The sequence below is a fragment of the Mastigoproctus giganteus genome, chromosome 10 (genome assembly GCF_048544385.1).
Source record: "Mastigoproctus giganteus isolate SK-2022 chromosome 10, ASM4854438v1, whole genome shotgun sequence".
NCBI classification, from domain to species: Eukaryota; Metazoa; Arthropoda; class Arachnida; order Uropygi; family Thelyphonidae; genus Mastigoproctus; species Mastigoproctus giganteus.
In genome coordinates this window covers 106,745,918-106,760,925 of record NC_143584.1, presented here as the reverse complement: position 1 = coordinate 106,760,925, position 15,008 = coordinate 106,745,918, and positions in this window count along the sequence as shown.

The following is a 15,008-nucleotide window of genomic DNA, read 5'->3' as shown; positions in this document are numbered from 1 at the left end:
TGACAAGACCTCATGCAGACCCCTGTCTGCACTGCTCAGAAAACTTCATATCTGACTGCACAATTACCCTCAGGACTTTTTCATTCTCTACCACCCTGAGTGTAGTACCACACAGTTGGTAAGTTTCTGTGACGTTACTTCTACCAACATGGAGTACTTTGCATTTGTCAATGTTAAAATTCAGTTGCCACTTCTCAGCCCTTCTCCCCAACTTTTCTAGATCCTGTTGCAGTAGCATACTGTCATTAACAGCCCTGCCAACCTTTGTATCATCTGCGAACTTCGATATTAAGCCTGATATACCTTTATCAATATCATTGATAAAAATACAAAACAGCAATGGGTCCAACACTGAACACAGGAGGATTCTACTAGTAACATTAATTTACAAAGAGCGGTGTCCATTGATTATCGCTCTGTCTTCTATCACTCAAATATCCTTTTATCCATTGTAGCAAATTGATCTTAATGCCATACTGCTCCAATTTGTACAGTAGTCTTCCATGTGCAATAGTATCAAAAGCTTTCCTGAAATCCAAGTTTATGATATCACAATTATTTTTTACATCCAGTTCATTTCTTACCACATCGTAGTATCCAATCAAATTGGTCAGAGAAGACTTCCCCTTAACAAACTTATGCTGTGTCTGAATTAGTACTGCAGCCTTGTCTAGATGATCCTGCAATGCTTCTTTAACCAGTTACTCCATTATTTTTTTTTTCCTGGAACAGAAATTAAACTAACAGATCTGTAATTACTTGCATCACCCTTTGATCTCCCTTTGTGAATTGGGTATACATTTTTGCATATCTCAGCCCTTGAGGATCTCCCCTGAGTTCAAGGATGCTCTCACAATTATGGCTAAGGGTTTGCTTACTTCCTTGCTGCCTCCTTTGATGTAACTGGATAGATCCCAGATGCCCAGTGCCTTTCTTATTTCTTATGTTTAATTCAATAATTTCTCCTTCACTTTGCTCTCAGTTATTACAAAATCATTAAGCTTCCTGTTAGAGGTGTTAGAGTTTAATAAGCTTCTGTCCTCCACTTCCCTACAGAATTCCTCATGTTTGGATGTAGATGCAAAATACTCGTTTCAGTTTGTCAGCTATCTGAGCAGGCTCATCAACAGTCGAACTGTCAATATCAAGTGGACCAATTTGATTCATCCCCTTCTAGAGTTTATACAAGTAAAGAAGTCTTTGCTGTTTTTCTTTGCATCCTTTGATAAAGATTTCCATAATCTGCCTTCGCTTGTCTAACCACTTTTGCGGCCTTGATTACAGACTAGCGTATATTTACCATAGGCTTCTACCGCCTGATAATTTATATGCACCTTATTCATTTTGATTCTCTATCACAAGTCTCATTAGTTCATCTGACATCCATTTAGACCTAAACCTTGAACAGTATTTCTTAGCTAGTGTGAAAAGCCTAGTAGCTTCCAACATTAATTCCTTGAATGCTTCCCATTTAGAATTTGCTGTTGGTAACATCATCAGTTGGTCCCACTGTATAGAATTTAAAAACTGTCTGAGACCACTGTAGTGACCTTTACAAAAAAAAAACCTTTCTCTTTACCCCCGATGTCTGGGAAGTTGAAATCCCTTATTATAAGTCATTCTGATTTACTGGCCACTCTGTTTCTCTGTGCAGTTGTTGGTTGTACTCATCAGAGTCATTATTTGCATTAGCATTAGCATTAGTAGAGGCATATGATGCAAGAAAGCAAGCTTATTCAGCATCAGCCAAAAAAAAAAAAAAAAAAAAAACCCTCTCCCATTTCACCCCTCCGTTCGTTCGAAATACCTGTCCAGTGGAGCTTTAAATTTGTTTAGGCTATCAACTTCAACAACAAGTGATGGAAGTCGGTTCCACCAACCAACCACCTGCTGGCCAAAGGCAAATTTCCGCACATCTATCCGACATCCGTCCTTCCTCAATTTCAATTTATGCCCTCTGAGGTGATTATTCTGAGAAGGATGAAGAATCCCATTGGCATTGAGCATGCTCAAACCATTCAAAGCCTTATACACCTCTATCAGATCACCTCGCCGGTGCCTAGTCTCCAGACTCTGTAATTTGCAAAACTTAAGCCTTTCTTCGTAAGAGCAACCCCTTGTTCCATTTACTAATCTTGTTGCCCTTCTCTGTACCCGTTCCAGCAGCTCTACATCCTTCTTGAAATGAGGCCTCCAGACCTGTATACAGTACTCTAGGTGTGGTCGGGCGCCTCCGTAGCCAGGTGGGAAGGAGCAGCAGTGCATAGCACACGCTTCTTGATTAGACCGGGGTTCGAGCCCGTCACCACCAAATATGGAGGATGCGGAAAGGTCAGGGAATGACCACCGCATATCCCGGAGCAATATGGCCTTAGTTGCTAATGCTCCTAAAAACCAAACAACAACAAACTAGGTGTGGTCTGACCATTGCCTTATACAAGGGAATAATCACCTCCTTATCCCTGCTAGAAAAATTCCTGTATATCATTGACAAGACACCATGAGCTACTCTTGCAGCTCGTCTGCACTGCTCAGAGAACTTCATATCTGCCTGCACAATTACCCCCAGGTCCTTTTCATTCTCCACCACTGTCAGTGTAGTACCGCAGAGTTGATACATTGCTCTGGGGTTACTGTTACCCATATGTAGTACTTTACATTTGTCAATGTTAAACTTCATTTGCCACCTCTCAGCCCATCTGTTCAACCTTTCCAGATCCTGTTGCAGCAGCATAGCGTCAGTAGTGTCCTTAATGACCCTGCCAACCTTTGTATCATCTGCAAACTTAGACATTAAACTTGATATCCCATCATCAATATCATTCATAAACACCGAAAACAACAATGGACCCAACACTGAACCTTGAGGAACTCCACTAATAACATTAGTCCACGTTGAGCAGTGTCCATTGATTACCACTCTCTGTCTTCTGCCACTCAACCATCCCCTTATCCATAGCAGCAATTTGCCTCCAATGCCACACTGCTCCAATTTGTGCAGCAGTCTTCCATGTGCAACAGTATCAAAAGCCTTTCTAAGATCCAAATATATAATATCAAAGTTATTCCCTGCATCCAGTTCTTTTGTGACTACATCATAGTATCCAATCAAATTGGTCAGGCAAGACCTGCCCTTAACAAAACCATGCTGCGTCTGAGCTATAACTGAATTCTTGTGAGCTATAACTGAATTCTTGTCTTGTCTAGATGATCCTGCAGTGCTTCTTTAACCAGTGCCTCCATTAATTTACCTGGAACAGAAGTTAAACTAACAGGTCTATAATTACTTGTGTCAGCCTTTGATCCTCCTTTGTGAATTGGGGTTACATTTGCACATCTCCAGTCTATGGGTACCTTCCCTGAGTCCAAAGAAGCTCTCATAATTATGGCTAGGGGTTTGCATACTTCCTTTGCTGCCTCCTTTAATATAACTGGATAGATCCCATCCACCCCAGGTGCCTTTTTTATGTTTATCCTCAACAATCTCTCCTCCACTTTCCTCTCAGTTATTACAAAATCATCCAGCTCACTGCCAATGTTTACTTTACCTACATCATTCTCCTTCCTGAATAACTCCTCATGCGTGAATGTAGATGCAAAATACTCGTTTAGATTGTTAGCCACCTGAGCAGGATCCTCAACTGTTGAACCATCAATATCCAGTGGACCAATCTGATTCATCCCTTTCCTTCTCGAGTTCAAGTATGTAAAGAACTCCTTTCTGTTTTTCTTTGCATCCTTTGCCAAGGATTTTTCGTAGTCTGTCTTTGCCTGCCTAATCTCCTTTGTGACTTGGTTACAGACCAACTTATATCTATCATAGGCTTCCATGTCACCCATTAATTTGTATGTATCCCATGCATTTTTCTTCTCTGCCACATGTCTCATTAGTCCATCTGACAACCATTTAGGCCTAAACCTTGAACAATATTTCTTAGTTGGTATGTAAAGCCTGGTAGCCACCAAGATTAGTTCCTTGAATTCTTCCCATTTTGAGTTTGCTGTTGGTAACATCATCAGTTGGTCCCACTGTATAGAATTTAAATACTGTCTCAGACCATCATAGTCGCCTTTACGAAAACAAAAACCCTTCCCTTTACCTCTGATGGTAGTTACCTCCTTGAGTAAATCCCACTTCAACACACTGTGATCACTGCCACCTAGTGGTTCATTTATCTGCAGGTTCTTAATGCATGAAGAATCACTACTGATAATCAGATCAAGAGTATTGCTCCCTCTTGTTGCCTCACGAACATGCTGATGTAGAAAACAATCATCCAATAAATCCACAAAAGCCTTGCTAGTGTGCGAGTGACCAACCCACAAATTCCAGTCAATATCTGGGAAATTAAAATCCCCCATTATAAGACTCTCTGATTTACTGGCCCACTCTATTTCCCTGTACAATATATTATTATACTCATCAGAGTCATTAGGCCTATAGCACACTCCTACTCTCAATTTTGATTTCCCTATGCTTATGTCACACCAAACTGACTCGACACTGCCCTGTCCATCGATGTCAACTGGCTTCACTTCCTTTGACTTTATGTGTTTCTTAATTAATAGCATAACCCCTCCTCCCCTCCTGTCCTGTCTATCCTTTCTATATACATTGTATTCCCCAAATTCCAGTTCCGCATTACGTATATCTGTGTGACACCACGTCTCTGATATCCCAACAATATCTGCCTTTGATGTTTTGAGCAATACCTCAAATTCATCAAATTTATTTACCAAACTCCTAGCATTGGTGTACACGCAGGTATACATGCACCTGTTTCTATTCTTAGCTACCCTAACACAACCCATGTGTTTACTTGTAACGCAATGACTACCAGCAGTCTCTGAAATATCCTGCATCTTGTTTTTCAGACTTCTGCTCATTTGAATAGAAGCAGTGCAAGAATCACTTCCACCTCTGCCAGTGGCTACTGTTAATCTATTACTCCTTGTATCCCCCCCAACTAGCAGTTTTCCGACCCACCTAACACTGCCTCGACAGCATCAGCAAAAATTCTTGCACCCTTTCTATTTAAGTGTATCCCATCCCTATAGAAGCAATCTCTCCTGTTAACAAGTACAGTCCAGGCTGAAAAAAATTCTACCCCTTGAGCCTTGCACAATCCCTCCAGGGCCGAATTGATCGACAAGGCTCTCATCATATACTCCCTCCTATCGTGTCTGGGCAGAATTGCAGACACTTTCAAGTTCAACCCTAATTCACGGCTTTTTTTCAACAGTGACCTGTACTTGCTAAGTAATTCCGCCGGTCTCCTACTCTTAATACCATTAGTGCCAACGTGTACAACTATATCACCTTTTGTGCCCTTAAAAGATGATATCCGCTCTACAACGTCATCATCCTTTGCCCCTGGCAGACATACCCTGGTCCTATTCCACCTATCCTTTTTACAAAGCATGTTCCCCGTTTCCCTGACAATAGAGTCACCAACAACTACTAGTTCCTGTGGGACCAGCGCATTCTGCCTAGGGGGCTGCCCCTGTGTCGCCTGATTTCCTTGCACTCCTTACATCGTGCACACACAAAGACATCCCCCTTGGCAGTATCATGTCCCGTACCCGACTGCTCCGCAAACATCAAGCAAACAGTGCATTTTAATAGACTGTGATTCGGAGGGCAACTGCCCCCCTCAGTTCTCCCCTGAACCACAGCACTCCCATTAGCTTGAGCCTTTTGCTTTGCTGCTCTGGTCAGAGTCATGATTCCAATTTAATTCAATAAAATTTAAAACAAAAATTAAATCCTTAAGTTATATCCCAAAACAGTTATGTTATATATATATATATATATTTTTTTTTTTTTCGGTATCTAGTGTTCCCTTTATACAACTTCCGTATCACGTGTACCACTATAGTTATGTATTAATTATTTGTTACGATTAAGTCGTTATATATATATAGAGTTAAAAATACAATTTAATTGACAATAAAGTTTATCAAGATTAATAGATTTACTGATTAATTGACAATATTATATTGTGCAGTATAATACACTAAGCTTATGCTATCGTGTAAAAATGGCGGGAATTCACGAACGGTATTTCTACGGACTCGTAAGTATTGATTAGCTTCGAAATCTCGCTATCTCAATTTAGAATAAACTAAGGATCCTGACTAGGTCTATAATCTACTTATAGAAGATAATTTGACTAAAAAAGATCTCTCGTTCAATTTGTGACACGTGGATTTGATACCGTTACCGATACTAAGTAATATCTACGAAATCTCTGTCTAAGTTAAACTTTAAACTAAGTATCGTAACTAGGAATATAAAGCTACTCTAGAAAATAAGTTAATATGACAATTTAAACTAATAAAGCAGAAAATAAATCAGGAAAAACTTCTCTGTTTGAAGAGCTTTAAGGAGCAATGTCTGCCCAGGCTAACCTCGCCCCCGGACTTAACACTCCTACTGTATGTGAAATACATATACTGTAAACTCAATAACATAACACATAAACTCGATATTGCAATATATAATGTAAATTTCATAGCATAATATGTATTATTGCTACATAACTGGTACATAGTTTTATTACTGCATTAGGTAAGTTAGTTTTGTGTAGCATTCTTAATTAAATGAATTTGAATGGAAATCATGCTCAGAGCAGCAAAGCAGCTCTGAGCATGATTTCCATTTCTAGTCTCAAATTAGGAGAAGTGCCATGGTTTGTGGGAGGGCAGTTTTCCTCCAAATCACTTATGAATTGTACTGCTCATTTGATGTTTGCAGATCTGTCTGGAATGGGATTTGATATTGCCAAGGGGGATGTCTTTGTGTGTTTGATGTATAAAGTGTGAAGATATTATATGGCTACTCAGTATTGTTATGGGCCTTGAAGAACACGTTGAATACCCTTGAAGGAGTTAAATTGGGGGGGGGGGTCCAATTTAAATCAACTTGCTCAGCTTGCACTTGAGCGTCAGACAACGCAGCGGCAACCCCCAAGGCAGAATGGGTTTTTTCCATAGGAGTTAGTTATTTGGTGACACTATTGTTGGAAAAACAAGGAATATAATGATAAAGGATAGGTGAAATAGGACCAGTGTATGTCTGCCAGGGGCTTAGAGGGGAACAGATATCCTGTGTGTTATCAGACACTCAGCCTAAAACACTGATGGATCCAATATCTCTCTATTACAGAAGATTTAGGAGAAGTCCAGTTGGCCTGCCTCCCTAAAATCCACTCATGCACACCTTCTCGATGGTAAGCCCTGTTACGTCACTTAGGTGGCAACGAACGTGTAGAGTGGTTCTCTTCAAGATGCCTGGTCAGCTTGAAGAGGTAAAGACCAAACCCTCCAGCATATGAGAGCACAACAATACAAATGGCCCTCAGTCCCCAGCAGCTTTCACTCTCCCTCTTACGGCAGCGAGAGGATCAGAGTGGAAGCAAGAGGGTGCTAAGAATCTCTGGGTACGACCACGGAAACTGAACTTGGCCTGTTATAACGTACGATCACTTATCGGCGAAGACAGGATATTAGAGCTGGAAAAGGAATTAGAAAATGTGAATTGGAATATCATCGGTTTGGCTGAAAGAAGAAGAAGAAATGAATCACTTGTAAGTTCATCAAGTGGACATCTGCTGTACACCAATGGAAACAGTGAAAGGAGTGAAGGTGGAGTTGGGTTTCTGGTCCATAAAGATTTTAAAAACAACATTTTGGAATTCAAAAGTACATCACCAAGGGTGTCAAGATTAATACTCAAGATTTCTAAGAGGTACAAGCTAAAGATTATAATGATTTATGCACCAACATCGAGCCATGATGATGAAGAGGTTGAAGAAATGTACACCGAAATTGAGTCTTCTAGATGAGCAGAAAACCCACTACACTATTATTATGGGGGACTTCAATGCTAAGGTTGGAAAAAGGCAAAACAGCACAGAAAGAGGAACTATAGGAAATTTTGGAATTGGTGAAAGAAATAAAAGAGGTGAAAGACTTGTGGAATTTGCAGAATCTCAAGGACTGTCAGTAATGAACACTTTTTTCAAGAAAAGGGTGAACAGAAAGTGGACATGAAAGAGTCCAAATGGATTAACAACTAATGAAATCGACTTCATCCTCACTAACAGAAGATATATTGTGAATGATGTTACTGTCCTGAATAAGGTAAATGTTGGAAGTGATCACAGAATGGTAAGATGTACACTTGATATAAATGTAGGAAAGGAAAGGAAAAAACTGACTCGAGTAAATAATACAAAGGTCTTTGAGATAGCAGAGGTGGAGAAAAAACAGTATGTACTGGAACTTAAGAACAAGTTTGAGCTTCTGCGGACTACTCAGGACCAAGATATCGACGAGGAATATTACAACTTTCTGAAAGTGATAAAGCCCAAGAAACCTATAGGGAAACAGAAATCCAAAGAAGAAAAAATTAGTCAAGAAACACTTGTCATGATGAACCAAAGATGACAAAGAAGAGCAAGAAAAACACTGACAGGGAGAAAATTGAGTATACTGAGTTATGCAAAGCCATTAGAAAGAGACTCAGAGAGGAACATAAGAAGATTTAACACAAGAAAAGTAGAACAAGCATTAAGGGAAAACAAAGGATTTAAATCAGCAGCCATGAGCAGTAATACAGAAAGACAATTGATACTGAAACTGAAGAATAGCGATGGTGTACTTATAAACAGCAGAGAAGGCATAATTCAAATAAAAGAAGACTACTATAGAGAATTATACAAGGAGCGAGGGAATGATACCAGCAGTGGGGAAGGTGGATTGCAAAGTAGCAACACATACGACACACCCGATATTCTTCCTGATGAGGTAGAACATGTATTGAAGAAAATGAAGAATCGGATAGCTCCGGGGAAAGATGAAGTTACTGTAGAGTTGTTAAAATTGGGAGGAAGAGACATAACACAAAAACTGGCAAGGCTCTTCACAAAGTGCATTAGAAAAGGTGTGATGCCTAAGCAGTGGAAGAATGCAATCATAGTTTTGCTGCATAAGAAAGGAGATAAATTGGAAATTATAGACCAATTAGCTTGTTATCCCACATCTACAAGTTGTTCACAAGGGTCATTACTAACAGATTAGAAAGAATACTTGATGAGAATCAACCGAAAGAGCAAGCTGGCTTTAGGACAGGATTCTCAACTATGGATCACCTTCACATAATATCACAGCTAATGGAGAAAGCAAATGAATATAAAACACCATTATGCCTGGCATTTGTGGATTATGAAAAGACATTTGACTCCATACAGCATAAGGCAATGTTTCGGGCACTGGAAAGACAAGGCATAGTACCCCATATATTATGATTTTGAAGAAAATATATGAGAGTGCTACCTCCTTTATTAGACTAGACAAAGACAGTAGGAAATTTAAAATTCAAGGAAATTCAAGGAAACACAATATCTCCGAAGCTGTTTACTGCTGCCCTTGAGGAAGCTTTCAGAAGATTAGACTGGTCGCAGAAAGGAGTAAATGTGAACGGAGAGTACCTAAACCATTTACGATTTGCAGATGACATTGTGGTCATAAGCCACGACCCCAAAGAATTAGAGGAAAATCTTAATCAGTTATGCACAGTTAGTAAGGATTTTGGACTAAAGATGAATATGGCTAAAACAAAAGTAATGATGAACAAGTATGCCACGGAAAGGAAAATAATGATTGAAGGAGCAGTAATTGAAAAGGTGGAGTCATATACTTATCTGGGACAAGTTATTAGCTGTAATAATGATAAATGGCTGGAAGTCAAGTGAAGAATAAATTTCGGATATATAGCATTCAGGAAATATAGTCACATACTGAAGAGCAATATCCCACTTTGTCTGAAACGTAAAATAATGAATCAATGTATACTCCCCACCATGACTTATGGAAGTGAAACATGGGCACTCACCAAAAGAATGGAAGAGAAGCCGAGAACTACACAGCGAAGAATGGAACAAATTATATTGGGAATCAGACTGTTAGATAAGAAGAGAAACACATGGATTAGGCAGCAAACTCAAGTAAAGGACATTCTTATCAAAACTAAAGAACTAAAATGGTCTTGGGCAGGACACATAGCTCGAAGACATAATGACAGATGGACTAAGAAAATAACAGAATGGTACCCAAGAGGAGCTAGAAGAAAACCTGGAAGACAAAGGCGGAGATGGATAGATGAAATTCATGATTGGGTAGTAAATGGATGGCCAGTGCTCAAAGCAGAAGGAACTGGAAAGTTGCTGGAGAGGCCTTCATCCTGCAGTGGATTGAAAATGGCTGATGATGATGTCTGCCAGGGGCAAAAGTTGTTGATAATTTAGATCAGATATCTTCTTTTAAGGCCACAGAAGATTGATATTGTTTACAGTGGCACTAATGCCATTAAAAGTAGGAGATTTATGGGCAAACTTAACAGTTACAGGGCACTGCTGAAAAAATGGCGATTAGGGTTAAATTTGAAAGTACCTCCAAATCTGCCCAGACATGATATGAGGGAGTATATGATGAGAGCCTTGTCAATCAATTTGGCCCTACAGAGATTGTGCAAGGCTCATGGGGGTAGAATTTTCTCAGCATGGTCTGTGCTTGTTAACTGGAGAGACTACTTCTGCAGGGATGGGATACACTTAAATAGACAGGTTGCAAGAATATTTGCTGATGCTATCAAGGCAGTGTTAAGTTGGTCAAAAAACTACTAGCTTGGGAGGATACACAAACTAATAGCTAAACAATAGCTACAGGCAGAGGTGAAAGTGATTCTTGCACTACTTCTATTGGAACGAGCCGCAGCCTGAAAAGCAAGGTGCTGGGGAATTCAAGGACTGCTGGGAGTCATCATGGAACAAATAATTACGTGGGGTGTCTTAGGGTGATTAAGAACATGTGCACATAAACTGAAAGGACAGAATTCACGACATACCTGGTTCCTGGGCAATACGACGCTGTCACCCCCTCTTGGTCATACCTTCATGCACCGACAGGGCAATGGACTCTTCCAGCAGGACAATGCACCTCTCCACAGAGCTGTGGTGACTAGAACACGGTTCGAAAAGCATTCCGCAGATTTTACCACCATGGAGTGGCCTCCCCGTTCATCGGACATGAAGCCTATGGAGCATCTTTGGGATGCTGTGGAAAGGTCCATTCGAGCTTTGGAACCTCCTCCCAGGAATGCGACAGAATTATGGAGAGCGGTGCTGCAAGCATGGATGGAAATACATGTGGAATGCTTTTGTGAACTAGTGGACTCGATGCCTTGTCATGTGACTGCCCTTATCTGGACGAAAGGTGGGCCACCCATTACTAGGTAGGTATCCCATGCTTTTGTCCACTCAGTGTATACTTGCATGTACAACAATGCTAGAGCATAGCAAATAAGTTTGATTAATTTTAAATGCTGGTCAAAACATCAAATGCGGATATTTTTGGGATATCGGATTGTGGTGTCACTCAGATATATGGAATGCAGAATTTGAAAGGCACCGTAAAGGGAATTTGAATGGGATAGGGAAGAATTTGAAAGTGACGAACTGATGATGTTACCATGGGGGACTACATTGTGTACAGAAAGGACACTGTATAGTCAAGTGCCACTGTGGGTTCCCTCCAACTCTCCATTAGTATACTCTGCGTTGCAATGCAAATTCTGTAAAGATCAGAGATAATGTTAGTTTTAGTGTTTGTTTGCATAGTGTAGCGTTGAGTTGTGTTGGTCTGTGTTTCCTCTGGTCATTTAGCAGCAGGACCCCAGGTGGGACCCCACATTGTACGTTCTAGCCTGAAGGAGGGAGGCTGAGGGTAGTAGGAATAGAAAGGTCTCTAGTGGAGGTAAACCCTGGGTGATGCCTGAGCTTGCCAGGGCGTGCTCAGAAGAGGGGAAAAAAACAACTCTTTTCTCCACATCCCAAACCAACATTTTTGCCTAGTGGATTCTACCACAACAAATCTTTCTCTATTCTTAACAGTTCCCCCATAGAGGATGGGCTCCTGCACTGGAGGACTGTTAAGAACAGAGAAAGATTTGTGGTGGTAGAATCTACCAGGCAAAAAGGTTGGTTTGGAATGTGGAGAAAAGAAACAGAGATTGTAGGAGAGTAAAATCATAGGGCCAGGTTGTCTTTTGTGGGCAAGGAGATTGAACTGTAGGCATGCAGTTGTTCTCTGTAAGTAATCCCAACTGGTCAGGCCAGCTAAAGGGTGCCTCCGTAGCCAGGTGGGAAGGAGCAGCAGTGCGTAACACACGCTTCTTGATTAGACCGGAGTTCGAGCCCGTCACCACCAAATGCAGAGGATGTGGAAAGGTCAGGGAATGACCACCGCATATCCCGGAGCAATATGGCCTTAGTTGCTAATGCTCCTAAAAACCAAATAACAAACAAACAAACAAACAAGCCAGCTAAACCTAGTGGCATGACATCAGCAAGTCGGGGTAAGTTTCCTAATAGGTTGCCTGAATTGTCAAATTCAAGGAGGGGTACTAGGAAACTCCCCCCGACTTGCTGATGTCATGCCACCACCCCCATCAGAGGCTTCTGATGGGGTCGTGGCATGACATCCCATTTGAACTCAACCCACAAGATTAGCTAATTTAGAGTTTTTGATATTATTTTTAATATATTTTTTTAATTAAAAAAAAAATTTATTATACATATTCTGGGTACAACAGTTGACACTTATACGACCTTCTAGTTCATTCCTCATTTTCACACACTTATCCCACTTGAATAGGACCACGCACGTACACACACACACACACACACACACACACACACACACACACACACACACACACACACACACACACACACACACACACAGCAGGCTCACACAGCCAGAAATGTATGTATACACATTATCACATTAAGACCTACTGTGCTCTTATGTTCACACTCATGTATCCATTTATATTTATAATTTGTATATTCAGATAACAATAATAGATATATGACATTGACATATACATTTGTATTTATGGTTAGGCATGTAAAATAATTATAGACACATATGACATAAATAACTCAAAATATGACATAATGACATAAATAAGACAAAAATATTATATCTAGAAAAGTGTTACAAAAGAAGAGATATTATAAAACATACTCGTGCAAACTTTCAGTCTTGCCCGACAACACAGATGCAATTAAGAGCTGCAAATCAGCATAGACTGCCATTTATGGTTATAACATATGCCCAAGTCTGATAGTCTGATAATGTGGGCATAACAGAGCACTGCAGAGAGCAAAGACTTGAACACACAAACACTCATTGATCTTACATACACCAAAAAACAAACAGTGAGGCAAGAGCTCTCCCATCACATTCAGCAATTTGGATGTTGGAACTCCAACCAAGCAAGGATAGTCATGCGCACAATTGTCATTTATGCAAGCATTGACACAATACATTCATGCAAAATAGCAAACAATACATGCACATTATGGCACATAAAAATTTAGTGTCCTTGAATATGAACTGTTCATTCCATAAAATATGCGTATTTATACATTTTTAATATACATTTATAAACACTAGTACAGATAAACATAAGTATTGCTCTTGACACATATCAGTTTTGAACTTAAGCATTCCGACTGGGTAGGAAACATTTTCTAAAAGGCCAGTCTCCTCTTCAGCAGCATAGCTGGGGTCGTTGATGCCCAGGGGTAACATGTCTTCCTGGTACCCCCGAGTTTGATACTTTTATAGATGATTTTCTTTACCTATAAGAACTTGTCTTTCAGTTTGTGCCCCTGCAGCTCGGTGCCTGGGGGCAGCTGCTCCCCTCTTCTCCCCCATGCTATGCCTCTGACTCTGTTTTGGGTTTGTCTATTTCAGTCAGTATCTCAATCAGGTATGCATGCTAGTCTGAGATGGGGGAGGTTGCCACAGTCTGGGTAGTCATGCCATAGTTGCTTCTCCTGGTCTCAAAAACGTTTTGAGCAAATTCAGAGAAGGGTACAAAAAGGATTTAGTGTAATTTGACTAGTGGCACCAGGGATTCTCTCCAACTCTGCGATTGGTACTCTGTGATGTGTTTCAACACTTCACTAACTCACACCAACTGGCTTCTACAAAGTTCTGTCACAGAACTTTGTAGAGGTCAGATGGTGTGAGTTAGTGAAGTGTTAGTGTAGCGTTATATTGTTTATTCAGCCACTTAGTCTAGAGATCCATGGAGGCCACAGACTCCTAGTTACTGTCCTTTGGCATGGAGAGGTGGGCCGGGTCAGTAGGAAGAAATAGACTCTGGTGGGTCGAACCCTGGGGATGACTGAGCTTCCCAGGGAGGGCCCAGAAAACAAAGAAGAGAGGGGTAAAAATAGAATGGAAAAAGAGTGACAGTTGGAACCCCAAAACTGGATGCCCATCCTGCTAAAGGATGGGGGTTTAAAAGCAAGGTAAATATATCCACCAGGTGAGAAGGGGAAGATGGGATGGGAAGGATTTCTACCTAGGGAGAGGAGGGGTGGAAAAGTTATAGGGAAAGGGATCCCTAGAGTAGTGAAGGGGAGGGCAGAAGGAGGGAATAATAGGTGGATGCAGGTGGAAACATCCACCCAGAGAGAAATGAGGATAGAGTAGGGAGGGGTGTACCGGGGCAGACCATCTCAACCCCAGGGGAAGGGGAGGAAAGGTCAGGTCACGAGTAAAACCCATGAGGTTGTGACATAGATGCTGAGATCCCACGTCAAGATGACATTTTCAGCATTCCAGACACAAAAAAACTATCATGGTCATGGAGATGCAGGGCCAACAGTGGGATTGAAACTCCTGGCCATGGGTTGCAGAATATACTGCTGGATCTCTATCATCATAGATGTATACAGAAGAATGGGATGTACCAGCACAGCCCTGGAGCTACTATAAGATTCACCCCAGGCTGATGCAAGCAGCTAATCTCATATAACCAGTGGTACTTGCTGTTTGCACCAGTCAGGTGGGGGGGGGGCACAGTAACCTGAAATAGATGGCTTTGATTAGTCCTTTATTTATACAGAGTTCCTTTAAATCTGACT